At 50.4% G+C, this 13,436-nt stretch overlaps 2 pseudogenes across 2 annotated transcripts; both read right to left on the bottom strand.

The window, feature by feature from the left end:
• Positions 1 to 683: 683 nt before the first annotated feature.
• On the bottom strand, positions 684 to 1,569 carry LOC145535318 (ferritin heavy chain pseudogene; annotated as a pseudogene). Its single transcript, XR_014075366.1, has one exon. The product of XR_014075366.1 is annotated as a ferritin heavy chain pseudogene (transcript).
• Positions 1,570 to 7,752: 6,183 nt separating this feature from the next.
• On the bottom strand, positions 7,753 to 8,638 carry LOC145535322 (ferritin heavy chain pseudogene; annotated as a pseudogene). The gene has a single exon (XR_014075369.1). The product of XR_014075369.1 is annotated as a ferritin heavy chain pseudogene (transcript).
• Positions 8,639 to 13,436: the final 4,798 nt, after the last annotated feature.

The following is a 13,436-nucleotide window of genomic DNA, read 5'->3' as shown; positions in this document are numbered from 1 at the left end:
TTTATATTCAATATCACAAATTGACCTTCATTCATGAGCTTATATTTTTCAACCTAGTAGGGTTATATACAATCGCCCTCAATACGATTGAGGTAAATTTTGAGTGGTACCAATGTTACATTATTGCAGGGTGGCACAGTTCAAGTAAAAAAATCACAGGTGGATGTTTTGAAAGGGCAGCATCCATGCTCAACAGTGGTGACCACAGGAAGTGTGTCTCTAGGAAAGCCAGCCCTGCTACACTAGATTGTCACTGCAATCCAGGGGGAGATTCTCAGAAAGGAACTCTGCTGTCAGCATCCAGGGCCCGCATCTTGCTACCCAGAAGTCCGCTTCAAAAAAATAGACCTCCTTTTTCAGTCCCTTCCCAATCCCATTCCCTTCACTATTTCTGGAGATCAACCCCAATCATGATTTTCAGGCCATATTTTTATAGCTCCTCTATTCACAGGCACCCACATTCACCAGGGCTTGGGCTCACCCACGGCCACCCCATATCCACATTGTTTATTAGGGGAAGGTACCTTTTGTCTTGTTCAGGGTCCCGTGGATCCCCTTCTTCCTTCCCTCTGTGGAGATCTGAGCTGCCTGTGGACAGGGCATTGGTAGCTGGAGAGCCTCCTGGATACCTGTTTTAAAACTTGAAAGGTTAAGGGTTTGCACGCATGCATCAACACGAGACCTTTATTTCCTTAGGAAACAATTACTTTATTGGAAGAACTGGCAACGCTGAAAGCAGGAAAACTTAAGTGAACTTTTTCTGCAAGGGCAATCCTGCGGTCTGCATGGCGGGCAGGGTGACCTTGGGCAGTCACCCAGGACTCGGGGGAAAAGGCCAGTCCAGGCTCAGTCCTTCTGGTCGCCGTCACCCAGGGTGAGCTTGTCAAAGAAGTACTCTGCCAGGGCACCTTCCGGGGACCCCATGTTGCTCAGGATGCTGACATAGTCCACCAGCTCCTTGATGAACCTGACCTGCTGGTCCAGGTAGCCGGTCCCCAGGAAGTGGCACAGGTGGGCGTCGCTGCTGTCGGTGGCCAGCTGGTGCAGGTCGAGCAGGCTCTGGTTGACGCACTTCTCCAGGTGCAGGACGTCCTGTATGGCCTGGAGGCCGCTCTCCCACTGTCGGGTCTTGGGCTTTGTGCAGTCGAGGAAGCAGATGCGGCCCCCACGCTGGTTCTGCAGGAACATCAGGCTCTCGGTTGTCTTGCCGTGCTCGTGGCAACGGAGCAGAAAGAAGTGGGAGAAATACTTCAAGACCCCCTCATCACGGTCGAGGTAGGAGGCCACGGCCAGGCACTGAAAGGAGGCGTGGAACTCCAGGGCGGCGTGGCTGTTGACCGCGGCCTCACACTCCGGGCGCACCCGCGAGGGCGGTGTGGGCAGCATGGCGGGCGACTGCATGGCCGAGATAATGGCGGCTTGGATGATACGTGTGTGGGGCTGGCATCGGCGGGGGCGCGGGCGCCGGCGCCGACACCCGCAGCCTCCTCGGAACCTCCCCATGGTGGACGATACGGGCGACCGGAGGTCCGGGGCAGACGGCAGCTGGCTGGGTGCGGGCTCTGGAATGACCGGGTAGTGGCGTCTGGTGGGCGGGGTCAGTGCCTGGGCTTGAGATTGGTTAAGGAAGAGGTCAGGTGGGTGGGCAGGGCGAGACCACTGTCTATGAAAGCCAGGGTGAGGCACAGCCGCTTTGAGCTGAGGACTTCGCACCTACTAAGTTTTTAGTTTTGCCCTAATGCTTTTATTCCAAGGACTTTGTCTTATTCTCTAATTTGTTCCCTTTTATAGCACCCTGTTGCCATTTTATAAACCCACTGTCGTCTTCACAATTCTGATAATATGAATTTGGGTATTTTGGTAATGTTCTCTTCTGCTTCCTGCAGCATATTTGTTTTTTTCTCCAGAAACAGTTACGTTCATTCATCATGATCTCCTTCACCTCCGTCAAATATCTGGTAAACAATTGTCCATTCATATTTGGGAGTTAAGCACCCAGGTTCGATCCCTGCGTCTGGAAGTTCCTCTGAAGAAGGGAGTGGCTATCTACTCCAGTCTTCTGGCCTGGAGAATCCCACGGACAGAGGACCCCGGAGGGCTACAGTCAGTGTTGTCGCACAGAGTCCGACACGACCGAACGACTAACACTTCCACGTTTTTCATTGTGATTTCACCGCCCCCCTCCCCTGCCTTGTGGTTCTTACTGTGATTGTAAGCGGTGCCTCAGTAACAACTCTTAGGGAACTTTGAAAAGAAAACACGGCTTATTACTTACTCACAGGTCCTGGAGGATGCCCGGCATGCATCGGGCTGCACAGCCAGGTCTTGGGTAGAGCGTGAGTATAGGTGCAGCCTGGGTCGCTTTTATTGGGGTCTAGGATGGGATGCCTGGCGTGTCACAGATTTAGTCTTTCTTGGTGAACTTAAAACATGAGCGTGCCTTAAAGCGTCAGAAGGGGAAAACAAGTGGTCAGATGGTCAGTTATCCTAGTCAACCGGTGGTCTCTAAAACAAAGGAAACTTCTGGGATGGAGAAGCCTGGCTTTGGTCTAGTGTGTTAGCTGGCACGATGTTTATTTAAGACAGCTGTCTGTGACGTGGATGCCTAAGCCGTCCACAGCTTAAGATCAGGCACTTACGTTACGATAAAAAAAAAAAAAAAAATTAAAAAACCAACTCAGGGGACTTCCTGGTAGTCCAGTGGCTACACCTCCAAGCTCCCAGTGCAGGGGGCCTGGGTTCAATCCCTGGTTGGGGAACTAGATCCCACACACTGCAGCTAAGACCCAGTGCAGGCAAACAAAACAAAACAACTATGGTGCTTAGAGTACAGTCCAGCCTGTGATGCTGAGACAGCAGAGTTAGGAGATGAGGATATGAACGGCCTTCAGGATTTGCAGGCAGGAGAGCTGTCTGTTTTTGGGTGCACCTTCTGGCCTGAGAACTGAGTGACAGTCGGACGGGCCTCTTGGTCCAGGGTTGGCTCAGCCAGCAAGCACCCAGCAAGTTCCGCCAGATAACATCGTAGCGGCTCGTCCTCTGGTGCCATCAGGCGGTGCACTTGGTCCATTGTTTCTGGAACGTCTCAGTCCCCATTGCAGTGTTCCACCGTGTGAACTGGGGAGCAAGCCATCTGGGTGAGCAGCTACATCTCCAACACGGTACCATGGCCCTGGGGTGTCATGTCCCGGGGATGAGGCATAGGCGTCTCCGGTGGTGAACTCCTGGCCTAGGACGGTGTCGCCTGGGATGGTATCGTCTCCAGCGATGAGTCTGTCTCAGTCACGAGTGACGTCCTCTGGAGTGGAGGCCACCCAGGTGTGGGAACCCATGTGGATATACGGTATGGGTCATTGGCTGGGCATAGGCTAGCCTGACATAGAGGGCTGCAGGGCATCGCTGATGCCTGCTGCTTGTGGAACAAATTGTTGAGAGCTCTCTGGGGTCGTCAAGGGCATCTTTAGCAGTACAGTGAGTGGCTTTCCTTTGCTTCCCAGGTGAGCTCATCCAAAGCACGTGAATATTCTGGGCACATGTATATCCCAGGCTACAGGCGATCTATGGATGCTACTTAGGCACAACCATGAGGGCAGTCCCTGCATAGATCCTGGGAGCACATTGCCCATATCCAGATGGTTTTATGTAGGAGCAATCACTGGGCCAGTTGGCTGGTAGCACTATTTGATGTTGATACTGGAGGGCAAGTATCGTTGGGATGTTGCTTCCAGAGAGCCCATTGCCTTTAAAGGGCTTCCCTGGTGATTCAGAGGGTAAAGAACCCGCCTGCAATGTGGGAGACATACGTTTGATCCCTGGGTCGGGAGGATTCGCTGGAGAAGGGAATGGCCGCCCAATCCGGTATTCTTGTCTGGAGAATCCCGTGGACAGAGGAGCCTGGTGGGCTACGGTCCTTAAGGTCGCAAAAGAGTCAGACACGACTGAGTGACTAACAGTACACTACTAAGTTTGGATTACTTGGCATTTAATACATTTGGTCGTCAGAGGCTTTATACTTCACGTGCCTCTTTAAAGGCTATTGCTTTTTCATTTTCGATACCTGGCACCGGGTTGGAGTTCTCCTGCTACTGCGTCAGGGGCCTTGGCTCTTCATGGCCTCCCCTTCAACTCAAGCATCCACTCTGACCTTCTGTAGTATTTCCTCAGGGACTTCTGGTTGAAGTTTGACTCTCCATTGTCATAGCACAGCTTGGAGGGTGCAGGCGTGACCTAGGAGTACTTGAGCATCTACTTTTTCTGGTGAGAAAGTCACCTGGGCATTTAACTTTGTTAGATCTTCCCCCGGTAAGGGAATAGGGCATTCAGGCCGATTCAGAAAGCTGTGCCCTACATATGCTCCCTGCCCCCATCTGAGATAGAAAATGGAGAGTGTACATGTATGAATGCGCTGGGTTGACCTTGGTCATCTAGCGCTTTGGGAACTTGTTTCATTTGATACTGCCCTGCCTGAGGGCAATTTAAAAGATGCTAATTTTAAATATGTTTAAATTTAAATTAAACATTTACCGTATAATAAACCATCTACTCTTTTAAGCAATAGTTTTTTGATCCCTGTTTTACATATGAGAAGCCAGAGGCACAGAGGTCATTAACATTCCCCAACGCCCTCAACTTAGTAAGTGGCTAGAATGGGATTTGAACCCAGGCCATCTGTGTGGAAGAATCCACGACACCAAACTTTTTCTCCAAAACAGGAGAGTAAGAGGGATCTTCGGGCTTCCCCGGTGGCTCAGGGGTAAAGAATCCGCCTGCCGAAGCAGGAAACCTGGGTTTGATCCCTGATCCTGGAAGATCCCACATTTCACAGAGCACCTCAGCCTGCACGTTACAACTACTGAACCCGTGCTCTAGAGCCGGGGAACCGCAGCTGCTGAGCCCACGTGCCCCATCTCCTGAAGTCCAAGCGCCTCGAGTCCATGGTGTGCAATAGGCGAAGCCACCACAATAAGAAACCCACATCCCGCAACGAGAGCAAAGCCTGTGCAGTAACGAAGCCCTCCAGGGACAGTGGAGCCTGGCGGGCCACCGTCTATGGGGTCGCACAGAGTCGGACACGACTGAGGTGACTTAGCAGCAGCAGCAGCACAACCCAAAAGTCAATTTCTAGTTATGAAGATGAACAGCTACTCACCTGGTGCTTGCTTCTTCTATCTAGAGGAGAACAGTTAATTGACATATGTAGGATCTGAGACATTGGCAGAGAGAGGAAAATGAAAGTGTTAGTCGCTCAGTCGTGTCCGACCCTTTGCGACCCCATGGACCGTAGCCCACTAGGCTACTCTGTTCATGGAATTTTCCAGGCAAGAACACTGGAGTGGGTGGACATTCCCTTCTGCCAGGGATCTCCCCGACCCAGGGATTAAACCCGGGTCTCCTGCATTGCAGGCAGATTCTTTACCGTCTGAGCCACCAGGGAATGCCCATCAGAGAGGAGAGATCCTCAATGTGAGCAGAGAAAGAAACAGAGCGAAAAGACCCCGGTTGTCGAAGAGCAATGGAACGAGCACATCCTCTGGAAGTTTAACTGAAGAGACTTAATCCTCATTTAAAAAAAATATTCCAGTGCAGTCATGGCGAAATGGGAAAGTTAATTCCTTTGTAGCCAAGCTTGTTTCTTTATTTGTTAATATTCAACGTAGGTAGTCTGCGAAACCCTAGACTGTAGCCCGCCGGAGTCCTCTGTCCATGGAACTCTCCAGACAAGAACACTGGAGTGGGTTGCCATTCCCGTCTCCAGGGAATCTTCCCAACCCAGGGATCGAACCCAGCTCTTCCACACTGCGGGCAGATTCTATACCGTCTGAGCTACAGGGAGGAGCCCTGTACAAATATTCAAATATTACAAATATTTGAATATTATTTGTAAATATTCAGAGCAGTTTGCAAACCTTAGGGAGACTCAGATTGACCGTGTGTCCATCTGAGGACCATGTCTTAGACAAGCAAGATCGGTAAAATTTTACCTTTTGCCTTGTTCACAACACCTAGGCACAGAAGAAACATATTTTGAATGTTTTTCTTAGGCAAAGGCCATATTAGGGTTTACGGGTGTCGCGATTTCATTTGGTCAACTACAGTTGACCGAGAGGCCGAAGTTTTAAAGGGGAAGAGGAAAAAAAGTAAGATTTTCTTTTTTTGGCCGTGCTGGGTCTTTGTTGCTGCACGTGGCCTTAGTTCTCCTGAGACATAAGGGATCATAATTCCCGGATCAGAGATCAAACCCATATCCCCTGTGTTGGAAGGCAGCTTCCTAACCAGTGGACCACCCTATCATTTTCTTGAAACGTCTTTTTTTAAACTGGAAAATTTCTTTCTACATAGTCACAAAAAATAAAAGAGTTCAGTCTTCTCCCCATTTTGAACGCAGAAACCAGGAGGCCACACTGAGGTCACGAACAGGCTGATTTGAGGCCAGGGGGTGTGGGCACAGGTGGGCGCAGTCTGTAGTGAGCTTAATGGTCAAGGTGAGGTCAGCACCCCTCTGGCTGTTTCTACATGTTAGTTACCCTGGGCTTGGGCTCTACCATACTCCTAGTCCACTCTCCAGTGAGGTTTTCCACTCCCATGACCACAGCACAATCTATATAGGCTGATGTCTCCCATAGGTCTGTTTCTCAAGCTGATATCCACTCTGAACTCAAGATTCATTTTTCTGGCTACCTGCATGACAGTTCCACTTGGATATCTAGTATGCATCTCAGATTTGACATGACATGCCTTCTCCAACCTTCCATCAAAGCTGTGCCCCTGGCAAAAGGCCCCATATTGATCAAATGGAACCACCATCAACCCAGGATAATTTATTTTCTCCATATCTCACTCATCCTCTCTGATCCATGAAGATACCTTGCTGATGTATCTAAATCCATCTGCAGTGTGTCTACATCTCTTCATTTCTTCATCCTCCACTCCACTCCAACAACCATTGTCTTTCCCCTGTACCAGCTGTGACACCTACTAACTGGCCTCCCGGCTTCAAACCCCCCCCCCCACCTACATTCCTCAGTGCAGCCAGTACCATTGATTTCATATTCAGGGGGATTCATTTTACTTTATATTCAATATCACAAATTGACCTTCATTCATGAGCTTATATTTTTCAACCTAGTAGGGTTATATACAATCGCCCTCAATACGATTGAGGTAAATTTTGAGTGGTACCAATGTTACATTATTGCAGGGTGGCACAGTTCAAGTAAAAAAATCACAGGTGGATGTTTTGAAAGGGCAGCATCCATGCTCAACAGTGGTGACCACAGGAAGTGTGTCTCTAGGAAAGCCAGCCCTGCTACACTAGATTGTCACTGCAATCCAGGGGGAGATTCTCAGAAAGGAACTCTGCTGTCAGCATCCAGGGCCCGCATCTTGCTACCCAGAAGTCCGCTTCAAAAAAATAGACCTCCTTTTTCAGTCCCTTCCCAATCCCATTCCCTTCACTATTTCTGGAGATCAACCCCAATCATGATTTTCAGGCCATATTTTTATAGCTCCTCTATTCACAGGCACCCACATTCACCAGGGCTTGGGCTCACCCACGGCCACCCCATATCCACATTGTTTATTAGGGGAAGGTACCTTTTGTCTTGTTCAGGGTCCCGTGGATCCCCTTCTTCCTTCCCTCTGTGGAGATCTGAGCTGCCTGTGGACAGGGCATTGGTAGCTGGAGAGCCTCCTGGATACCTGTTTTAAAACTTGAAAGGTTAAGGGTTTGCACGCATGCATCAACACGAGACCTTTATTTCCTTAGGAAACAATTACTTTATTGGAAGAACTGGCAACGCTGAAAGCAGGAAAACTTAAGTGAACTTTTTCTGCAAGGGCAATCCTGCGGTCTGCATGGCGGGCAGGGTGACCTTGGGCAGTCACCCAGGACTCGGGGGAAAAGGCCAGTCCAGGCTCAGTCCTTCTGGTCGCCGTCACCCAGGGTGAGCTTGTCAAAGAAGTACTCTGCCAGGGCACCTTCCGGGGACCCCATGTTGCTCAGGATGCTGACATAGTCCACCAGCTCCTTGATGAACCTGACCTGCTGGTCCAGGTAGCCGGTCCCCAGGAAGTGGCACAGGTGGGCGTCGCTGCTGTCGGTGGCCAGCTGGTGCAGGTCGAGCAGGCTCTGGTTGACGCACTTCTCCAGGTGCAGGACGTCCTGTATGGCCTGGAGGCCGCTCTCCCACTGTCGGGTCTTGGGCTTTGTGCAGTCGAGGAAGCAGATGCGGCCCCCACGCTGGTTCTGCAGGAACATCAGGCTCTCGGTTGTCTTGCCGTGCTCGTGGCAACGGAGCAGAAAGAAGTGGGAGAAATACTTCAAGACCCCCTCATCACGGTCGAGGTAGGAGGCCACGGCCAGGCACTGAAAGGAGGCGTGGAACTCCAGGGCGGCGTGGCTGTTGACCGCGGCCTCACACTCCGGGCGCACCCGCGAGGGCGGTGTGGGCAGCATGGCGGGCGACTGCATGGCCGAGATAATGGCGGCTTGGATGATACGTGTGTGGGGCTGGCATCGGCGGGGGCGCGGGCGCCGGCGCCGACACCCGCAGCCTCCTCGGAACCTCCCCATGGTGGACGATACGGGCGACCGGAGGTCCGGGGCAGACGGCAGCTGGCTGGGTGCGGGCTCTGGAATGACCGGGTAGTGGCGTCTGGTGGGCGGGGTCAGTGCCTGGGCTTGAGATTGGTTAAGGAAGAGGTCAGGTGGGTGGGCAGGGCGAGACCACTGTCTATGAAAGCCAGGGTGAGGCACAGCCGCTTTGAGCTGAGGACTTCGCACCTACTAAGTTTTTAGTTTTGCCCTAATGCTTTTATTCCAAGGACTTTGTCTTATTCTCTAATTTGTTCCCTTTTATAGCACCCTGTTGCCATTTTATAAACCCACTGTCGTCTTCACAATTCTGATAATATGAATTTGGGTATTTTGGTAATGTTCTCTTCTGCTTCCTGCAGCATATTTGTTTTTTTCTCCAGAAACAGTTACGTTCATTCATCATGATCTCCTTCACCTCCGTCAAATATCTGGTAAACAATTGTCCATTCATATTTGGGAGTTAAGCACCCAGGTTCGATCCCTGCGTCTGGAAGTTCCTCTGAAGAAGGGAGTGGCTATCTACTCCAGTCTTCTGGCCTGGAGAATCCCACGGACAGAGGACCCCGGAGGGCTACAGTCAGTGTTGTCGCACAGAGTCCGACACGACCGAACGACTAACACTTCCACGTTTTTCATTGTGATTTCACCGCCCCCCTCCCCTGCCTTGTGGTTCTTACTGTGATTGTAAGCGGTGCCTCAGTAACAACTCTTAGGGAACTTTGAAAAGAAAACACGGCTTATTACTTACTCACAGGTCCTGGAGGATGCCCGGCATGCATCGGGCTGCACAGCCAGGTCTTGGGTAGAGCATGAGTATAGGTGCAGCCTGGGTCGCTTTTATTGGGGTCTAGGATGGGATGCCTGGCGTGTCACAGATTTAGTCTTTCTTGGTGAACTTAAAACATGAGCGTGCCTTAAAGCGTCAGAAGGGGAAAACAAGTGGTCAGATGGTCAGTTATCCTAGTCAACCGGTGGTCTCTAAAACAAAGGAAACTTCTGGGATGGAGAAGCCTGGCTTTGGTCTAGTGTGTTAGCTGGCACGATGTTTATTTAAGACAGCTGTCTGTGACGTGGATGCCTAAGCCGTCCACAGCTTAAGATCAGGCACTTACGTTACGATAAAAAAAAAAAAATTAAAAAACCAACTCAGGGGACTTCCTGGTAGTCCAGTGGCTACACCTCCAAGCTCCCAGTGCAGGGGGCCTGGGTTCAATCCCTGGTTGGGGAACTAGATCCCACACACTGCAGCTAAGACCCAGTGCAGGCAAACAAAACAAAACAACTATGGTGCTTAGAGTACAGTCCAGCCTGTGATGCTGAGACAGCAGAGTTAGGAGATGAGGATATGAACGGCCTTCAGGATTTGCAGGCAGGAGAGCTGTCTGTTTTTGGGTGCACCTTCTGGCCTGAGAACTGAGTGACAGTCGGACGGGCCTCTTGGTCCAGGGTTGGCTCAGCCAGCAAGCACCCAGCAAGTTCCGCCAGATAACATCGTAGCGGCTCGTCCTCTGGTGCCATCAGGCGGTGCACTTGGTCCATTGTTTCTGGAACGTCTCAGTCCCCATTGCAGTGTTCCACCGTGTGAACTCGGGAGCAAGCCATCTGGGTGAGCAGCTACATCTCCAACACGGTACCATGGCCCTGGGGTGTCATGTCCCGGGGATGAGGCATAGGCGTCTCCGGTGGTGAACTCCTGGCCTAGGACGGTGTCGCCTGGGATGGTATCGTCTCCAGCGATGAGTCTGTCTCAGTCACGAGTGACGTCCTCTGGAGTGGAGGCCACCCAGGTGTGGGAACCCATGTGGATATACGGTATGGGTCATTGGCTGGGCATAGGCTAGCCTGACATAGAGGGCTGCAGGGCATCGCTGATGCCTGCTGCTTGTGGAACAAATTGTTGAGAGCTCTCTGGGGTCGTCAAGGGCATCTTTAGCAGTACAGTGAGTGGCTTTCCTTTGCTTCCCAGGTGAGCTCATCCAAAGCACGTGAATATTCTGGGCACATTTATATCCCAGGCTACAGGCGATCTATGGATGCTACTTAGGCACAACCATGAGGGCAGTCCCTGCATAGATCCTGGGAGCACATTGCCCATATCCAGATGGTTTTATGTAGGAGCAATCACTGGGCCAGTTGGCTGGTAGCACTATTTGATGTTGATACTGGAGGGCAAGTATCGTTGGGATGTTGCTTCCAGAGAGCCCATTGCCTTTAAAGGGCTTCCCTGGTGATTCAGAGGGTAAAGAACCCGCCTGCAATGTGGGAGACATACGTTTGATCCCTGGGTCGGGAGGATTCGCTGGAGAAGGGAATGGCCGCCCAATCCGGTATTCTTGTCTGGAGAATCCCGTGGACAGAGGAGCCTGGTGGGCTACGGTCCTTAAGGTCGCAAAAGAGTCAGACACGACTGAGTGACTAACAGTACACTACTAAGTTTGGATTACTTGGCATTTAATACATTTGGTCGTCAGAGGCTTTATACTTCACGTGCCTCTTTAAAGGCTATTGCTTTTTCATTTTCGATACCTGGCACCGGGTTGGAGTTCTCCTGCTACTGCGTCAGGGGCCTTGGCTCTTCATGGCCTCCCCTTCAACTCAAGCATCCACTCTGACCTTCTGTAGTATTTCTTCAGGGACTTCTGGTTGAAGTTTGACTCTCCATTGTCATAGCACAGCTTGGAGGGTGCGGGCGTGACCTAGGAGTACTTGAGCATCTACTTTTTCTGGTGAGAAAGTCACCTGGGCATTTAACTTTGTTAGATCTTCCCCCGGTAAGGGAATAGGGCATTCAGGCCGATTCAGAAAGCTGTGCCCTACATATGCTCCCTGCCCCCATCTGAGATAGAAAATGGAGAGTGTACATGTATGAATGCGCTGGGTTGACCTTGGTCATCTAGCGCTTTGGGAACTTGTTTCATTTGATACTGCCCTGCCTGAGGGCAATTTAAAAGATGCTAATTTTAAATATGTTTAAATTTAAATTAAACATTTACCGTATAATAAACCATCTACTCTTTTAAGCAATAGTTTTTTGATCCCTGTTTTACATATGAGAAACCAGAGGCACAGAGGTCATTAACATTCCCCAACGCCCTCAACTTAGTAAGTGGCTAGAATGGGATTTGAACCCAGGCCATCTGTGTGGAAGAATCCACGACACCAAACTTTTTCTCCAAAACAGGAGAGTAAGAGGGATCTTCGGGCTTCCCCGGTGGCTCAGGGGTAAAGAATCCGCCTGCCGAAGCAGGAAACCTGGGTTTGATCCCTGATCCTGGAAGATCCCACATTTCACAGAGCACCTCAGCCTGCACGTTACAACTACTGAACCCGTGCTCTAGAGCCGGGGAACCGCAGCTGCTGAGCCCACGTGCCCCATCTCCTGAAGTCCAAGCGCCTCGAGTCCATGGTGTGCAATAGGCGAAGCCACCACAATAAGAAACCCACATCCCGCAACGAGAGCAAAGCCTGTGCAGTAACGAAGCCCTCCAGGGACAGTGGAGCCTGGCGGGCCACCGTCTATGGGGTCGCACAGAGTCGGACACGACTGAGGTGACTTAGCAGCAGCAGCAGCACAACCCAAAAGTCAATTTCTAGTTATGAAGATGAACAGCTACTCACCTGGTGCTTGCTTCTTCTATCTAGAGGAGAACAGTTAATTGACATATGTAGGATCTGAGACATTGGCAGAGAGAGGAAAATGAAAGTGTTAGTCGCTCAGTCGTGTCCGACCCTTTGCGACCCCATGGACCGTAGCCCACTAGGCTACTCTGTTCATGGAATTTTCCAGGCAAGAACACTGGAGTGGGTGGACATTCCCTTCTGCCAGGGATCTCCCCGACCCAGGGATTAAACCCGGGTCTCCTGCATTGCAGGCAGATTCTTTACCGTCTGAGCCACCAGGGAATGCCCGTCAGAGAGGAGAGATCCTCAATGTGAGCAGAGAAAGAAACAGAGCGAAAAGACCCCGGTTGTCGAAGAGCAATGGAACGAGCACATCTTCTGGAAGTTTAACTGAAGAGACTTAATCCTCATTTAAAAAAAATATTCCAGTGCAGTCATGGCGAAATGGGAAAGTTAATTCCTTTGTAGCCAAGCTTGTTTCTTTATTTGTTAATATTCAACGTAGGTAGTCTGCGAAACCCTAGACTGTAGCCCGCCGGAGTCCTCTGTCCATGGAACTCTCCAGACAAGAACACTGGAGTGGGTTGCCATTCCCGTCTCCAGGGAATCTTCCCAACCCAGGGATCGAACCCAGCTCTTCCACACTGCGGGCAGATTCTATACCGTCTGAGCTACAGGGAGGAGCCCTGTACAAATATTCAAATATTACAAATATTTGAATATTATTTGTAAATATTCAGAGCAGTTTGCAAACCTTAGGGAGACTCAGATTGACCGTGTGTCCATCTGAGGACCATGTCTTAGACAAGCAAGATCGGTAAAATTTTACCTTTTGCCTTGTTCACAACACCTAGGCACAGAAGAAACATATTTTGAATGTTTTTCTTAGGCAAAGGCCATATTAGGGTTTACGGGTGTCGCGATTTCATTTGGTCAACTACAGTTGACCGAGAGGCCGAAGTTTTAAAGGGGAAGAGGAAAAAAAGTAAGATTTTCTTTTTTTGGCCGTGCTGGGTCTTTGTTGCTGCACGTGGCCTTAGTTCTCCTGAGACATAAGGGATCATAATTCCCGGATCAGAGATCAAACCCATATCCCCTGTGTTGGAAGGCAGCTTCCTAACCAGTGGACCACCCTATCATTTTCTTGAAACGTCTTTTTTTAAACTGGAAAATTTCTTTCTACATAGTCACAAAAAATAAAAGAGTTCAGTCTTCTCCC

This window comes from Giraffa tippelskirchi, chromosome X, assembly GCF_054371585.1.
Source record: "Giraffa tippelskirchi isolate mGirTip1 chromosome X, T2T-mGirTip1v1.2.pri, whole genome shotgun sequence".
Taxonomy (NCBI): domain Eukaryota; kingdom Metazoa; phylum Chordata; class Mammalia; order Artiodactyla; family Giraffidae; genus Giraffa; species Giraffa tippelskirchi.
Note: the sequence above shows the minus strand (reverse complement) of the source record. Positions and strands in the feature narration are given on the sequence as shown.